The following is a 19845-nucleotide window of genomic DNA, read 5'->3' on the forward strand; positions in this document are numbered from 1 at the left end:
TCAAAATGGATTACAGATCTAAATGTCATGTCAGAAACTATCAACCTCTTAGAGGAAAACATAGGCAGAACACTCTATGACATAAATCACAGCATGGTCCTTTTTGACCCACCTCCTAGACAAATGGAAAAAAAAACAAATGGGGCCTGATGAAACTTAAAAGCTTTTGCACAGCAAAGGAAATGATAAACAAGATTAAAAGACAACTCTCAGAATAGGAGAAAATATTTGCAAATGAAGCAAATGACAGAGGATTAATCTCCAAAATTTACAAGCAGCTCATGCAGCTCAATAACATAAAAACAAACAACCCAATCCAAGAATGGGCAGAAGACCTAAATAGACATTTCTCCAAAGAAGATATACAGACTGCCAACAAACACAGGAAAGAATGCTCAATGTCATTAATCATTAGAAAAATGAAAATCAAAACTACAATGAGATATCATCTCACACCAGTCAGAATGGCCATCATCAAAAAATCTAGAAACAATAAATGCTGGAGAGGTTGTGGAGAAAAGAGACCACTCTTGCACTGCTGGTGAGAATGCAAATTGATACAGCCACTATGGAAAACAGTGTGGAGGTTCCTTAAAAAACTTCAAATAGAACTACCACATGACCCAGCAATCCCACTACTGGGCATATACCCTGAGAAAACCATAATTCAAAAAGGGTCATGTACCAAAATGTTCATTGCAGTTCTATTTACAATAGCCAGGAGATGGAAGCAACCTAAGTGTCCATCATCGGATGAATGGATAAAGAAGATGTGGCAGATATATACAATGGAATATTACTCAGCCATAAAAGAAACGAAATTGAGCTATTTATAATGAGGTGGATGGACCTAGAGTCTGTCATACAGAGTGAAGTTAGTCAGAAAGAGAAAGGCAAATTCCTTATGCTAACACATATATATGGAATCTAAGGGAAAAAAAAAGTCATGAAGAATCTAGTAGTAAGATGGGAATAAAGACACAAACCTACTAGGGAATGGACTTGAAGATACGGGGAGGGGGAAGGATAAGCTGTGACAAAGTGAGAGAGTGGCATGGACATTTATACACTACCAAACTTAAAATAGATAGCTAGTGAGAATCAGCTGCATGGCACAGGGAGATCAGCTTGGTGCTTTGTGACCATCTAGAGGGGTGGGATAAGGAGGGTGGGAGGGAGGGAGATGAAAGAGGGAAGAGATATGGGAACATATGTATATATATAACTGATTCACTTTTTTATAAAGCAGAAACTAACACACCATTGTAAAGGAATTATACTCCAATAAATTTGTTAAAAGAAATATATTGGATACAACTACTTTATATGATATGTATTTTACAAATACTTAAATTCAGTTCATGGCTCATGTTATCATTCTCTTAATAGTGTCTTTTGCAGAGCAGAATTTTTTAGTTTTAATAAAGCCAAACTTATCAATTTTGTATGTCATTTATCATTTTTTGGATGTTGTATTTAAAAAAAAATCTCATCACCAAACCTAAATTTACACAGAATTTCTACTCTCTTCTAGACTTTAGAGTTTTGTGTTTTACATTTACATGTATGGTCCATTCTTTCTCCTGCTGTGGAGCACAGGCTCTGGAGCTGCAGGCTCAGCGGCCATGGCTCATGGGCTCAGGTGCTCCGTGGCATGTGGGATCTTCCTGGACCGGGGCATGAACCCGCATCCCCTGCATTGGCAGGTAGACTCTCAACCACTGCACCAACAGGGAAGCCCTGTATGGTCCACTTTGAGTTAATTTTTGTGTTAGTTGTGAGGACTACATCTGTGTTACTATGATATGGATGTATTTACAATTGTTCCAGAACCATTTCTTGACAAGACTGTCTTTCCTCCAGTGAATTGCTTTTCCACCTTTATCAATAATCAGTTGACTATATGTATATGGATCTATTTTTAGTGTGTCTATTCTAGTCCATAAATCTATGGATCTGCCTTCACCATGACCACACTGTCTTGATTACTATAGCTTTATATTAATTTTGATATAAGGTTATCTAAGATCCACAATTGCCTTATTATTTTCAAAAATGTATAGTATATTAGAGGACTTTGGCATTTCAATGTAAATTTTAGCATGAGCTTGTCCATTTCTATAAAATGTCTACTGTAAATTTTTACTGATATTTTTGAATACATATCTTAATTTGATAATATTGTAAAATGAAATCTTTTTTTAATTTCAATTTCTAATTGTTCATTGCTTGGATATAGGAATATTCATACCAATAATATTTAAAAAGTTTAAAGTAAGCCCGTAGTAGTGATATAATGACATCATAAAAATTATTTAATTCAAGACAATATGGGAAAAGAGAGAAAAGAGACAGTGAACAGCTACAGATAAGAAAATTTTTTAAAAAAGCAATATAGTAGATTTGAGACGAACCATATTGATAATTATATTAAGCATAAATGGTAAAAACACTCCAAATAGAAAGCAGAATTTGTCAGATTAGATAAAAACGTAGGAACCTAGTACTTATTTTTCTTATAACTGGACATTTATTCGTTTTGAGCACTTTCATCCAATTCCCCCACCCACACCTCCCACCTCTGGTAACCACAAATCTGATCTCTTTCTATGAGTATTATTTTTTTTAACATTCCACATATAAGAGAAATTATACAGTATGTGCCTTTCTCTGTCTGACTTATTTTACTTAGCACAATGTCCTCAGGGTCCAACCATATTGTCACAAATTACAAGATTCCTTTCATTTTGGACTTATTATGGTAGTCATTTGTAATATATGTTAAGTTGTTATGATGTACACCTTAAATTTCTACAGACCTTTATTTCAATTATATCTTAATAAAACTGAAAGAAAACGTGTAGTCCCTAATTATATGTTCTATACAAAGAGCCTGCTTTACATAAAATATGAAGGTTTATTAAAAATTAAAGGATATAAAAATATAAACTATCAAAACTCTAATCAATAAAAATGGAAAAAAAACTATATTAATATTAGATAAAAGAGAGATCAGAACATGCAATATAGATGGGTTTTTCATATCAATAAAGGGATCAAATTATTAAAAAAAATCATCCTGAAAGTGTATGCATCTAAATTATAGCTTCAAAATACAAGGAGCAAATGTTACAATCATAATATGAGTCCTTAGCTTTCCTCTCTATAATTGATAGAACGTTTCAACAGACAGATAATGAGTAAAGATATAGAAGACTTGGATAGCACTATAAACCTACTTGATCTTATTGATATTTATGTAACTCTACACCTAATATCAGAGAAGTACATGTTATATTTTTTTAATATAATAAAATTAATAAATACCTGCTGCAAGTATCAAAAATATTCAAATGTACCATTCCAAATCAGAGGCATGTTCACTATACATTAAAAAACTCTACTTAAGAGCATGGATTTTAAATTTCTGTACACTTCAATACATAGCTATATATGGGTAAGTAAACCTCTCTAACATTTAGCAGTCCAGTACTGCACCACTTATTGAAGAGATTGTCTTTTCTCAGTTGTATATTCTTGCCTCCTATGTCATAGATTAATTGAGCACAGGTGCGTGGGTTTATTTCTGGGCTTTCTATCCTGTTCCATGGATCTATATGTCTGTTTGTGTTGCCAGTGTGATACTGTTTTGATTACTGTCATTTTGTAGTATAGTCTGAAGTCAAGGAAGCCTGATTCCTCCAGCTCCATTTCTCTTTCTCAAGATTGCTGTTGTTATGTGGGGTCTTTTTTGTTTCTATACAAAAGACTATATATATATATACATATATATATATATATATATATATATATATACACACACACACATATAAAGGGATATTTCTCAGCCATAAAAAAGGAATGAAATAATGCCATTTGTAACAACGTGGATGGACCTAGAGATTATTGTACTAAGTGAAGTAAAGCAGACAAAGAAAGAAAGATATCATATGATATCACTTATATATGGAATCAAAAAGAAAATACAAATTAATTTAGTTATAAAACATAAATATATCCAAAGAACATAGAAAACAAACTCACGATTACCAATGGTGAAAGGGGTGATGGAGGGATAAATTAGGAGTTTGGGATTAACATATACACACTGTATATAAAATAGATAACTAACAAAGACCTACTGTATAGCACAGGAACGATACTCAATATTTTGTAATAACCTGTAAGAAAGAGAAAAGAATCTGAAAAAGAATATATATATATATATATATATATATATATATATATATATATATATATATACTCATATATATTCTTATTTATGGAATACTTCTCAGCCATAAAAAAATTAAAAAAAAATTGCCATTTGCAAAAACATGGATGAACTTAGAAGATATTATGCTAAATAAAAAATTTCAGAAGGAGAAAGACAAATACTGTATGATATAACTTATGTTTGGAATTTTAAAGATACAGCAAACTAGTGAATATAACTAACAATAAAATGTATCAGACTCACAGATATAGAGAAAATTTTAGTAGTTACCAGTGAGGAGAGGGAAGGAGGAGGGAAAAATATGGGTATAGGTTTAAGAGGTAAAAAATAAATAACTACAGGGATATATTGTCCAGCACAAGGAATATCGCCAATATTTTTTAATAACTATAGAGTATAACTGTCAAAAATTGTGAATCACAATGTTGTATATGTCTATTATAATATTGTACATCAACTATATGTCATTTTTTTAAAAGTTAAAAGAAAATAAGAAAAGGCAAAATCAACTTCAGTCAGAGCTCTATCTTCTGTTCTATGTTTTCTCTCCCCATCAGAGTTAGTTATTGGCAGAGCTGTCTACATTTATGGACTTCTTTCCCTTACTATGAATTTGCTAAAGCCATTTCAAATATTTTGTAAAAAATTTAAAGTCATTTACAATCTGACAATTTTTTTTTCAGTAAAGTCTGTGTACTTTACTTCTCATATTTAATTATTTGCTCTGGAGTATTTAAAATGATCAACTGTGCTCCCTTCCTTCAACCATTCAAAGGTAAATGTTTAGAGCATTGAAGACAAATGATTAATTTTTTCATAGTCCATTGACCCTTGAGGAATGTGGAGGTTAGGGGCCCCAACCCTCTCTGCAATAGAAAATCTGCTTAACTGTTTTCTATAAACCAGTTCCTTGGTAACTGTTGTTCCCTCCTATCCACAGTTCCATATCCACAGATTCAACCAACTGTGGATGATGTAGTGCCATAGTATTTACCATTTTTATAAAATCCTCATATAAGTGGACTTGTGCAGTTCAAAACCAGGTTGTTCAAGGGTCAACTATATTTCCCTAATTGCTTAAAATCATGGAATATTTTACTTTGTTTATAATTGTTTAGAAAGATTTGGACTTTTTTTTTCTTTATGAAGTCAAAAGCTTCTACCAGCACTTTAAATATATCTGTTAGAAAACAAATCAGCCTCCATTGTAATTCCAGATATTTTTATCCTTTTCATTACACTGTCTGTTTCTTGGGGACTTCATTTTTCTGACAGTCCTTTTTCATGTGCCCTTCTGTCCTACTGTTCCAGTTGGAATCAGTAGCTCCCTAGAACTCTGCCCAGATCTCATCCTGACACTTTCTACCACTATTATTTTAAGTTGTGTCCTCTTTTTTTCAATCTCATATTTTACTTTTCTTCAGTTCTCTCCCTCATATTACTGAAGTAGAGCTTCCAGTTAAAATCTTAGGAAGTGTTTTTATGATTGCATACCTGAAGATCTGTAGACAAGCCGCTTAATTTATTGTTTTGCTGTATCTGAATATCTGGGTTCACAAATATCCCTCAGAATTTTAAGGCAATATTCTACTATTTTCTATATCAGAGTTGTTTATGAGGGGTCTGATGTCCTTGTGAGAGTTATTATTTTATCTATGACCTGATTTCCGTCCTCTAAACTTGTTTTTCTCTTAGGAGTTCTCTTATCCTTGTTGTTTTGAATAGGAATCTTTTTTAACTCATTCAGTTTGTTGAACATTTGATGAGCCCTGTCACTACGAAACTATGTGTACCTCTTCAGCTCTTGAAATTAATTTTCTATAATTTTTTTACTACTCGCCTTAATTTCATTTTCTGTTTTCCACTGAAACTCCATTTAGTTGGATCTCTTACATTAGTCTTTTATGTCTATTTTTAAAATTATTTCAGCCTTTGTGTTTTGAGATCTACATCCTTGAGAGATTTTTATACAAATTTTATTCTTCAGTCCTTTTATTAAATTAAGGAGGGGGAGCATGTTCATGCTTAAACTCTCTCTCTCTATATATATATATTTTTTTTTGGGGGGGAGTCTGTCCTTTTTTTTTCTTTCATAGTCTTATACTCATGTTTTAAGGATATAACATATTTTTGACTTTTTCTAAGTAAACCAAACAACATTTTATTTATTTTCTCCTTTCATATTTTAGATTTTCTTCATATGTCTGAAGATTTTTAGATATCCATTCATACTCAGAAATAGTACTCTAAATAGTTGATTGGAAGATCTAGGTACATGGGTGGAGCTTGATGACTGGTATGTTCTACTCTAAGGTAATAAGTAAGCAAGCAAGATTTTTTTCACTACAGAAACACCGAGATATCAATATTTGTAGATATTTTCTCTAGAGCAGTGTATTTTCTCAAAAAAAATTATCTCCTGCCTTAGATATTTCAAGCTGGCTATCACAATGCTGGGATATAGATAGAAAAAGAAACCAATATCTTAGAGTTCATTACATAAACTTTCAATTATTCTCTTTGTTTTTAGCCACCAAATATTACCACCAGCCTTTTACTGTGTCCCATTTCCAAATCCTGGGCAATTTTCCATTTAATTTCTTCAAGGAACAAATCTAAATTCTTGAGGGATGAGAGATGGATATTGGCTTGGCTAACCAAGCAGGAAAAAGGCATGTGGGTGTTTAAATGTTCCTTTCACAGAATATCAACATACCCTTCTGTTTTAGTTACATTAATTCTACCTTTCATTATATTTAATACCTCTCATTTCTGGAACTTTCTGGAATGTGGTTTCAGAAAAGGCAAGGGGGAAGTTATTGTACTCAGTATTGATTGCAAGCCTATGGAAAGCAGAGTTAGTTTCAAGTGCAATATTTTTCCTTCTGTATTGCCTCAAAATTCTTTTGAGTTGTTAATAAATATCTTAAAATATATTAAATTGAGTGATAAGTAGTAATGGTCTTATGTCCATGCAATTCTAATTATAACCCTTTTATTCATTACTCACTCTAAAGAAGACGCTGTGCTAAGCATTGTATCAAGAGGTTGGTGGTGTGAAAAAGGTTGGGGTGAAAAAATACCTTTATGGCAGCTATTTGTCACATTTATCATACATGATATTTAATAAGACATGTCTTTTATGATTAGTAAGCTCTGGAATTTAACAAGATAGACAAAAGTTTGGGCAGTGTGATTTGAAAAATTTGGAGAAGTGGCACTTTGGGTGAATCTCCCACACGTTCACAAGTTATTATGGTAATGAATGAGCTAAAGAAGAAAGGCAGCAATTTAAAAGCTATGTTAAAATGGATATATTGCCAAGAAGTTGTTTTTCTTCAATTAGTAAAGATATGTTGCAACTTTGCTCCCCAAAAGTGTGCTATTGAGATGATAGTAATTCCAGTGGTTGAGTACTAACATAATGATTAGAAACTCTAGATGGCTGCCCCAAGTTAAACAAAAAGAAGGAGTCTCTGTATTTAGGCTTCAGGGACCAGGACGGGAAGCTAAGACCAAAACATGGGACTATGACAGATCCAATGCTGGCTCATCCAAATGGGTTATCACACTATCCACTATCACACTATCCACTATCACAAATCCACTCTCACACTATCCACTATCACAAATTGGTAGATTTGTGATAGTGGACTACATCCAGTACCATAAATCTACCAATGAACAGTTTTAGCTCTTTCCCCAAAATCATCCAATTTTCTGATCTTTTACACCTTCTGATAATTCCTTCTCTTTAGCTTCCTGGTAGCCTCTTAATTACCCTTCTTTCTGGTTGCTAATTCTTGGCATCTTTCACTCATAATTTGATAAGAAGAGTATATTAGTTCTTCATCAAAACACACTTATTTCCAATGTTAAGACTACAAATTAATTTATCACACAGGAAATTTTATGGAAGACTTCAACTGACATAATGAGCAATGTCTTTGACAACAGATGGAAAGCAAATGAATAAGCAATCTTCCAGTGGGTTTTCTTTACAGAACTTTGATAAAGGCCAAAAGCATAACTTTAAATGGTAGCTCATTGAAGGCTATCTTAAGAGAAGATAGGAAAATAAAGTCCACGCAAATAACTTTCTGCTGATCAAGTTTGAGTAAGTGAGGGGATTGCACGTTCTTTCATTTTGCTGTTTTTAAAAAATATCACTTCACCACCAACTAATAATTGAGAAGGGAACCAAAATGCTCAATGAAGATTAATAGTATCTTTAAAAAATGGTGCAGAGACAGTAAGATATTCACAGGTAAAAGTATGAAACTTGACCCCTAATTATACAACTCACAAAAAATAACTCAAAATGGATTGAAGACTTAAATGTAAGAGCTGAGACCATAAAATTCCTAAAAGAAAACATAAGAAAAAATTCCTTGCCTTGGGTCTTGATAATGCATTTCTGAAAATCACACCTAAAGTACAAGCAACAAAATCAAAAATAAACTACTGGAAGTACATCAAACTAAAAACTATTGCACAGCAAAAGAAAACATCAAAAAAATTAAAAGATAACCTATGGAATGGGAAAATATTTGCATACCATATGTCTGATAAGGAGGTGTTATTCAAAAAATATAAAGGACTCATACAATTCAATAGCAAAAAATATATCTAATTAAGTGGGTAAAGGGCCTGAATAAACATTCCAAAAAAAAGTCTAAGGAGATATAAAAATGGCCAACAGGTACATGAAAAGATGTTCAATATCACTAGTCATTTGGGAAATGCAAACTTGAATCATAGTAAGGTATCATCACACACTTGTTAGAATGGTCATTGTCAAAAAGACAAGTAATAACAAATGCTGGCATGGATGTGGAGAAAACAGAACACTTGTGCATCATTGGTGGGATTGTAGATTGGGATAGCCAATATGAAAAACAGTATTGAGGGTCCTGAAAAATTAAAAACTAGAACTACTCTATGATCCAGCAATTCTACTTCTGGGAATACTATATCCAAAGGAAACAAAACCACTCATTTGAAAAGATATCTGCCTCGCCATGTTAAATCAGCGTTTTGTACAATAACTAAGACATGGAAATAACCTAAGTGTCCACTGATGTATAAATGAAAAAAAATAAGTTGTGAGAATACATACATATATATATATATATATATATATATATATATATATATATATATTCAACCATAAAAATCAAGGACATTCTTCCATTTGCAACAACATGGAAGAATCTTGATGATATTATGCTAAGTAAAATAAAGCAAAGACAAACACTTTAAAATCTCACTTGTAAGTAGAATCTAAAACAAACAAAAACAAAAGACAAAAAACAAAAATAACCCCACAAAACTCATAGAAAATGTGATTGGATTTGATTTTACCAGAGGTGGAGAGGAAGGAAGAGGGGGAATTGGAGGAAGGTGGTCAAGAGGTATAAACTTCCAGTTATAAGATAAATAAGTACTAGGGATATAATGTACAACATGATGACTATGGTTATCAGTTCTCTATGAAACATAAGAAAGTTGTTAAGATACTAGATCCTAAGAGTTCTCATCAAAAGGAGAACAGTTTTCTTTTTTTCTTTTTTATTGTATCTGTATGAGATGATAGATGGTAACTAAACCTATTGTGCTCATCATTTCACATTATATGTAAATCAAACTTTTTTGCTGTATACTTTAAACTTATGCATTAATGTATGTCAATTATTTGTCAATAAAACTGGGGGAAATATCACTTCTCTCAGTTTACATTTGATTAGCACAAATTCATGTATTTGATGGAAAAAAAGGAAGAGAAGCAGGGAATCTTGAAAAAGAAGAAATTGGCTAATATATAATTCAGCAATCCCACTCTTGGGCATATAGCTGGAGAAAACCATAATTCAAAACACATCCACACAATGTTCATTGCAACGCAATTTATAATAGCCAGGACATGGAAGCAACCTAAATTTCCATCAACAGAGAAATGGATAAAAAGATGTGGTACATATATACAATGGAATATTACTCAGCCATTAAAAATAATGAAGTAATGCCATTTGCAGCAACATGGATGGACCTATAGATTGTCATACTCAGTGAAGTAAGTCAGAGAAAGACAAATATCATATAATATCAATTATATGTGGAATCTAAAAAAAAAAGGTACAACTGAACATATCTAAAAAACAGAAATAGAGTTACAGATGTACAAACAAATTTATGGTTAACAGGGGGTAATTGGGGGAGGGATAAATTGAAAGATTGGGATTGACATATACACACTAGTATGTATAAAATAGATAACTAATAAGAAGCTATTATATAGCATAGGGAACTCTACTCCATACTCTGTAATGGGATTTATTCCAGTGATGTAAGGATGATTTAACATCCACAAAACAATCAATGTCATACACAAAACCAACAAAATGATGAATAAATATCATATGATCAGAGGGACCTTCAAGATGGTGGAGGAGTAAGATGTGGAGATCATGTACCTCTCAAAAATACAGCAGAAATATATCTACATGTGGAACAACTCCTACAGAAGCCCTACTGAATGCTGGCAGAAGACCTCAGACTTCCCAAAATGCAAGAAACTCCTCACGAACCTGGCTAAGGCAAAAGAAAAAAAACAAAAAAAAACAGAGACAAAAGAATAGGGATGGGACCTTTACCTCTCGGAGGGAGCTGTGAAGGAGGAAAATTTTCCACACACTACAAAGCCCATTCGAAGGTGGAGATCGAGGGTGGGTAGGGGAAAGCTTCAGAGCCACGGAGGAGAGCACAACAACAGGGGTGCAGAGGGAAAAGCAGATAGATTCCTTCACAGAGGATAGGTGCCAACCAGCATGCACCAGCCTGAGGGGCTTGTCTGCTCACCTGCCTGAGTGGGTGGGGGCTTGGAGCTGAGGATTCAGCTGTGGAGATCAGATCCCATGGAGAGGACTGGGGTTGGTTGCATGAACACAGCCTGAAGAGGGCTAGTGTGCCACAGCTACCTGGGAGGGAGTCCAGGAAAAAGCCTGGAACTGCCTAAGAAGGAAGAGACCATTGTTTCAGGGTAGGTGAGGACAGATGATTCAGAGCACTGCTTAATGAGCTCCAGATATGGGTGCGAGCTACGGCTGTCAGTGCAGACACCAGAGACAGGCATGAAACACTAAGGCTGCTGCTGCAGCCACCAAAAAGCCTGTGCACAAGCACAGGTCACTATCCAAACCTCCCCTCCCAAAAGCCTGTGCAGGCTGCAACTGCCAGGGTCCCATGATCCAAGGACAACTTCCTTGGGAGAACACATGGCATGCCTCAGGCTGTTGCAACACCATGCTGGCCTTTGCAGCCTCAGGCTCACCCCATATTCCATACCCCTCCATCCCATTGACCTGAGTGAGTCAGAGCCCCTAAACAGTTGCTACTTCAATGCCATCCTGTCTGGGTGGGAAACAGACCACCTCAGGCAACCTACATGCAGAGGTGGGGCCAAATCCAAAGCTGAACTTCAGGAGCTGTGTGAACAAAAAAGAGAAAGGGAAATTTCTCCCAGCAGCCTCAGGAACAGCAGATTAAATCTCCACAATCAACTTGATGTACCCTGCGTCTGTGGAGAACCTGAATAGACAACAAATCATCCCAAAATTGACACAGTGGACTTTGGGAGCAATTATAGACTTGGGGTTTGCTTTCTGAATCTAATTCATTTCTGGTTTTATGTTTATCTCAGTTTAATATTTAGAACTTATTATCATTGGTAGACTTGTTTATTGACTAGGTTGCTCTCTTCCATATATATATATATATATATATATATATATATATATATATATATATATATATATATATCAGCTCAGTGCTCTGTGACCACCTAGAGGGTTGGGATAGGGAGGGAAGGAGGGAGACACAAGAGGGATGAGATATGGGGATATATGTATATGTGTAGCTGATTCACTTTGTTATAAAGTAGAAACTAACACACCATTGTAAAGCAAGTTTACTGCAATAAAGATGTTTTAAAAAATCATATGATCATATAATAAATGTAAAAAATGTATTTGAAAAAAATCAACCTCCATTTATGATAAAAACTCTTGACACATTGGGTATAGTGGTCACGTAGCTCAACATAATCAAGGCCATATATGATACACCCACCGCTACTGCCATACTCAATGGTGAAAATATGAAATCCTTTTCTCTAAGATTAGGAGCAAGACAAGGTGCCAACTCTCACCACTTCTCTTTAACATATAATTGGAAGTCCTAATCAGAGCAGTTAGGCAAGAATAAGAAATAAAATTCATCCCAACTGGAAAGGAAGAATTAAAACTCTCATTATTAGCAGAAGACATTATACCATCTGTAGAAAACCAGAGACTCCACCAAAAAAAAATATTAGAAGTATAAATTCAGTCAAGTTGCTTGAAACAAAATTAATATGCATAAATCTGTTGAAATTCTATACACTAATAATGAACCATCAGAAACAGAGAGGAAAATAATCCCATTAACAATTACATTAAAAATAATGTATGCCCAAGAATAAGTTTAAAGAAGGACATGAAAGACCTGTACTCTGAATACTGTAAGAAATTGATGAAAGAAATTGAAGATGACAAAGATAAAACAAATGTATACCATGCTTATGGATTTAAAAATACATTAAATTAAAAATCAACATTGTAAAAATTTCCATGCTACCCAAAGCAATCTACAGATTCAGTGTAATCTCTATCAAAATACCAATGCCAATTTTCATATAACCAGAACAAATAATTATAAAATTTCTATGGAACAACAAAAGACCTCGAATAGCCAAAGCAATCTTGAGAAAGATGAACAAAGCTGGACTTATCACAGTCCCTGATTTTAGGCTATAACACAAAGTTACAGTAATCAAAATAGCATGGTACTGACACAAAAACTGACATATAAATAAATGGAACAGAATAGAGAGTCCAGAAATAAAGCCATGGTTATATGGTCTATTAATCTATGGCAAAGAAGCAAGAACATAACAATGAGGAAAAAACTGTCTTTTCAATAAATGGTGTTGGAAAAACTAGACAGCTAAAAATAAAATAAAGAAACTGGACCATTTTTACACAATATACAAAAACAATCTCAAAACTGATTAAAAGACCTAAATGTAAGACCTAAAGCCATAAAACTCCTAGAAGAAAACACAACAGTAATCTTTGTGACATCAGACTTAGCAAAAATTTCTTGGATGTGTCTCCTCAGGCAAGGACAACAAAAGCAAAAGTAAATAAATGGGATTCAAATGAGACTACAAAAAACAAAACAAAACAAAACAAAACAAAAAACACTTTTGCACAGTGAAGAAACTGTCAAAAACAACAAAAGGCAACTTTCTGAATGGAAGAAGATATTTGCAAACAATATATTTGATAAAAGGTTGATATTCAAAATATTTGAAGAATTTATAAAACTCAACATCAAAATAACAAACAAACAATTTGATTTAAATGTCTATTTAGAGGACCTGAATCCTCAGTAATCTTAAGGGAAGTGCAAATACAAACCACAGTGAGATATCACCTCACATCTGTCAGCATGGCTATTATCAACACGACAAGAAACACCAAGTTTTTGTGACAATGTGAAGAAAAGGAAACACTCATGCACTGTTGGCAGGAATGTAGATTGGTGTAGCCTATAGAAAACAGTATGAAAATTTCTCAAATAACCTAAGATAGAATTGCCATGGAATCCAGTAATTTCATTCTATGCATCTATGAAAAAGAATACAAACCCTAATTCAAAAGGATATATGTACATCTATGTTTATTTCATCACTGTTTACAATAGTCAAAGTATGGGAGCAATTTAAGTGCCCATTAATAGAGAAATGGTTAAAGAAGATGTGATATATATATATATATATATATATATATATATATATATATATATATATATATCAGCCATAAAACTGAATGAAATATTTCCATTTGTGACAACATTGATGGGCCTAGAGTGTATTAATGTTAAATGAAATAAGTCAAGCAAAGAAAGAAAAATGCTGTATGATTTCACTTATATGTGGAATCAAAAAAAAAGACATATTAACAAACTCAACTAAACAGAAACACCATCATGGATACAGAGAAAAAACAGGTGGTTGTCAGGGGGCAGGGATGGGAGGAGAGAAATAGGTTGGGGAGATTGAGGTACAAACTTTCAGTTACAAATAAATGAGTCATAGGTATGAAATATACAGTGTGGGGAATACAGTTAATAATTATGTAATATGTTGTATGGTTACAGATAGTAACTAGTCTTCTCATGGTGATTGTTGTAAAATGTATAGAAATATCAAATTACTATATTGTGTACCAGGAACTAACAAAATGGTGTAGTCCAACTATACTTCAAAAAATGGACCACAAAAACCCCAAAACAAACTCAGAAAAAAATATTCAGATTTGTGGTTACAAGGGACCAGGGTAAGGGGAAAGGGCAATTTGATGAAGATAGTCAAAATGTACAAACTACAGTTATAAGGTAAGTAAGTACTATTGATATAATGTACAACATGATAAACATAATTAACACTGCTGTATGTTATTTAAGAAAATTGTTAAGAGAGTAAATCCTAAATAGTTCCCATCACAAGGGAAACATTTTTTTCTATTTCTTTAATTTTTTATCTATACAAGATGATGCATATTCACTAAACTTATTGTGGTAATTATTTCATGGTGTACATTAGTCAAATCATTATGCAGTACACTTTAAAATTATACTGTGCTGTTTGTCAATTATATCTGAATAAAACTGGAAAAATACTTTTTTAAAATGAATCATTCTTTAAAAAATACATAAAGGCAGAAATATTTTATTATCACTAATTTAAATGTAAATGAATAAAAATTTGCAGTTAAAAGATGTAATGGAAAAATGGATAAAAGACATGATTAATTTATATACAATCTACAAGAAACTAGATGAAAAGAAACAAAGTGGTGAAAAGTAAAAGAATTTACAATGATTTTCCAAGAAACTATTAACCAAAACAGAGCTGGAGTGGTTATATAATTACCAGCCAAGTAGATATTAAGTAATAAAAGATTACAGGAGATCAAAAAGGACATTAAACATTGCTTAAGGCTCAATCCAAGAGGATATAACATATATAAAAATACATGTATCTAACAATAGAGCAACTAAATATATGAAGTATTAGTTGACTAAATTGAGGAGAGAACAATATAGATCTAGAATAATATTTGGAGACTTCAATACCTCAATTTTAATAATGGAATGAACAAGACAGGGTAAAATAAGGAAAGAGAGGACTTGAATAACCCTATAAAACAATTAGACCTACTTAACAGATAACTGAGAAACACTTCACCCAAGAATAGCAGAATATACATATTTCTCAAGTGTACATAGACTATTCTCCAGAATAGACCATATGTGAGGACACAAAACAAATCTTAACAAATTTAAAAATATTGAAATTATATAAAGTGTGTTTTCTGAAAACAATGGAATAATGCTAAATAACAATAACTGAAAGAAAACTGTAAAACTCACAAATATGTGGAAAATAAACAACATACACTTACATAATCAAGGGGTCAAAAATAAATCACAAGGTAAATTATAAAATACCTTAAGACAAAAGAAAATGAAAACACAGCATACAAAAACTTATAGGATGCAGTAAAAGCAGTGATAAGATAGAAGTTTATAACTATAAATGCATTCATTAAAAAGAAGAAACACTGAACAGTACAACTTGAGAAAGTAGAAGATAAAGTGCAAACTAAACTCAAAGGTAGAAGAGGGAAGGAAATACTACATATTAGAGTGGAGATAAATTAAATATAAAAAAGAATAACAATAGAGAAAATTAACTATCAAAAGTGTTTTATAAAGATCAACAAAATTGATAAACTTTTAACTAGATTAACTAAATCAAAGAGAAGACTCAAATTATTAAATTGTGAAATTAAAAAGAGAACTTTACGGGCTTCCCTGGTGGTGCAGTGGTTGAGAGTCTGCCTGCCGATGCAGGCAACACAGGTTCATGCCCCGGTCTGGGAAGATCCCACATGCCACGGAGTGGCTGGGTCCATGAGCCATGGCCGTTGAGCCTGCACGTCCGTAGCCTGTGCTCTGCAACGGGTGAGGCCACAACAGTGAGAGGCCTGCCTACCACAAAAATAAAATAAAATAAAATAAAAGGAACTTTACTGATTCTACAGGAATAAAAACATTATAAGAGTATATTATGAACAATAGCATGACACTAAATTGGATGAATTGGGAAATTGGGATTGACATATATACACTAATATGTATAAAATGGATAACTAATAAGAACCTGCTGCATAAAATAATAAACAAAATAAAATTCAAAATAAATAATAAATTGGATATCTGGATTAAATGGGCAAATTCTGATAAACACACAAACTACCAAGACTGACTGAGGAAGAAATAGAAAATCAGAAAATCAGAATAGGCTGATAAAAACTAAGAAGACTGAATCCCTAATAAAAACCTCCCCAAAACAAAAACCCACTACCAAATGTTTGATATATTCTACCAAACATTTAAAAAATGCTAAACACCAACCTTTCTCAAACTTTTCTCAAAAATATGAAGAAAGATCATTTTGTAACTCATTCTATGAAGGCAGCATTGCCCTGAAAGCAAAGTTAGACAATGACACTGCAAGAAAAGAAAACTGCAAACCAATATCCTTTATGAATATAGATTCAGAAATCCTCAAGAAAATACTAGCAAACCTAATCCAATAGCATATTAAATTAATTATATACCAAGACCAAATAGGATTTATCCCAGAAATGTAAGAGTGCATTTAACATATGAAAAACAATCAATATAATGTATCACATGAGTAGATTAAAGGGGAAAATGTGACCATATAAACTTTGGCCATATATATTTTAAATATAAAATGTGACCATATATATTTGAAAAAAGGAAGCACCATTTCATGATAAAAAACATTCAATAAACTAGGAATATAAGGGAAGTTTATCAATATGATCAAAGCCAAGTTAAAAAAAAAAAACAGCTAACATCATACTCAAGGATGAAAGACCAAAATAGTTCCCACTAAGATCAGGAACAAGACAAGGATGTCTGCTTTTATCACCTAGATTCAACGTTCAATGTATTAGTAGAAATTCTAGCTAGAGAATTTCTAGCTAGGCAAAATTTCTAGAGGCAAAAAAATAAGAAAATAAATGGCTTCCAGATTGGAAAGGAAATTATAAAACTGTATCATTGGATGACATGATCTTACTTTAGTAAACCATAACACACACACACACACACACACACACACACACACCTGTTAGAACTAACAGACAAATTCAGCAAAGTTGCAGCATACAAAATAAACATACAAAAATCAGCTATATTTCCACATACTAGCATAAGCAATCCAAAAGGGAAATTAAGAAAACCATTTCATTTACAATGGCATCAAAAACAATACTTAGGAATAAATGTAACAAATAAGTAAAAAGACTCATATACTGAAAATCACAAAATATTGCCTAAAGAAAATGAAGACACAAGTAAACATAAAACTATCCTGTGTTCATGAAGTGGAAGACTTAATAATGTTAAGATGTCAATAGTACCCAAAGTGATCTACAGATTCAATGTAATACCCATCAAAATCCCAGTGGCATTTGTAAAGAAATGGAAAATCTCATCCTAAATCTTATATGGAATCTCAAGAAACTTCAAATAGCTAAAACATTATTGAAAAAATAAAACAAAATTAGAGGACTCAAACTTTCAAATTTCAAATATTACTACAAAGTTACAATATTCAGAACAATGTAGAGCTGGCATAAGGACAGACATATAGGCCAATGGGGTAGAATTGGAAGCCCAGAAATAAACCCACATATCTAAGGTCTATTGGTTTTTCAACAAGTGAACCAAGATTATTTAAAGGGGGAAGAACAACAAATGATGAAGAGAAAAGTGGATATACCAAAACATGAATAAAAAGGATGAAGCTGCACTTTTATACCACATATAAAAAATAACTCAAAATAGAACAAAAACCTAAATTTAGGGCTTCCCTGGTGGCGCAGTGGTTGAGAGTCCGCCTGCCGATGCAGGGGACACGGGTTCGTGCCCTAGTCCGGGAAGATCCCACATGCCGTGGAGCAGCTGGGCTCGTGAGGCAAGGCTGCTGAGCCTGTGCGTCCCCAGCCTGTGCGCACAACGGGAGAGGCCACACCGGTGAGAGGCCCACATACCGCAAAAAACAAACAAACAAACAAAAACCCAAAACCTAAATTTAATAGCTACAACTATAAGAAATCATAGAGGCAAATCTGTGTTCGATTTGGCAATGGTTTCTTTAACATGAAATGAAAAGAAAAAGCAAAAAAAGAAAAAAGTAAATTGGATGTTATTCAAATTAAAAACATTGTGCATAAAATAACACTATCAAGAGAGTGAAAAGAAAGCCCACAGAATGGGAGAAAGTATTTGCAAATCATATATCTTCTAACGGATTAATAACCAGAATATATAGAGAACAACTTAACATCTAGAACTCAACAACAAAAAGACAAAACATCCAATTAAAAAATGGACAGAGGACTTGAATAGATATTTCTCCAAAGAAGATATAAAAATCGCCAATAAGCACATGAAAGAATTCTGAACATTATTAGTAATTAAGGGAATGAGAATCAAAACCACAATGAGATACCACTTCACACCTGCTATGATGAGTATATATATATATATATATATATATATATATATATGTGTGTGTGTGTGTGTGTGTGTGTGTGTGTGTGTGTGTGTATATATATATATAATATTATATGTGTTTATATATATATATAAACACATATAATATATATTTATATACATATATATAAGTGAAAATATGTTTTGGAGTGGATGTAGAGAAATTGGAACCATAATACTTTCTTGGTGGTGATGTAAAAGGGTGCAGCTGCTGTGAAAAACAGTTTGGGAGTTCCTCAAAAGTTAGTCATAGAATTACCATATGACCCAACAATCTCCCTTCTATGTATAAACTCAGAAGCATTGAAAATAGACCCTCAAACACACAACTGTACATCAGTATTCACAGCTGCATTATTCACAATACTTAAAATGCTGTAACAACCAAAGTGTTCATCAACAGATAAATGGACAAACAAAATGTTATATGCCTGCAATTGAATATTATCCAATCATAAAATGGAATGAATTTCTAATACATACTACAACATGGATGGATCTTGAAAACATGCCTTGTGAAATAATCCAGAAACAAAATAACCAGTATTTAATGATTCCACTTACATGAGTTACCTAAAATAAGTAAATCAAATTAATAGTGATAAAAAGTAGAATAGTAGTTATCAGGGGCTGTGCGTAAGAAGGAATGAGAGTTATTGCCTAATGGCTATAGAGTTTCTGTTTGAGGTGATAAAATATTTTAGATATAGGTAATATGATGGTTGCACAACATTGTGAGTGTAACTGATTTCACTGAATTGTACACTAAAAGTGTTTAAAATAGCAAATGTTCTGGGCTGTTTTCTCACTCTTTACCCTATAACCCCTTTATGTGAGTGCCAGAAATC

The sequence above is a fragment of the Mesoplodon mirus genome (genome assembly GCF_964341445.2).
Source record: "Mesoplodon mirus genome assembly, chromosome: X".
In the NCBI taxonomy this organism is placed as follows: domain Eukaryota; kingdom Metazoa; phylum Chordata; class Mammalia; order Artiodactyla; family Ziphiidae; genus Mesoplodon; species Mesoplodon mirus.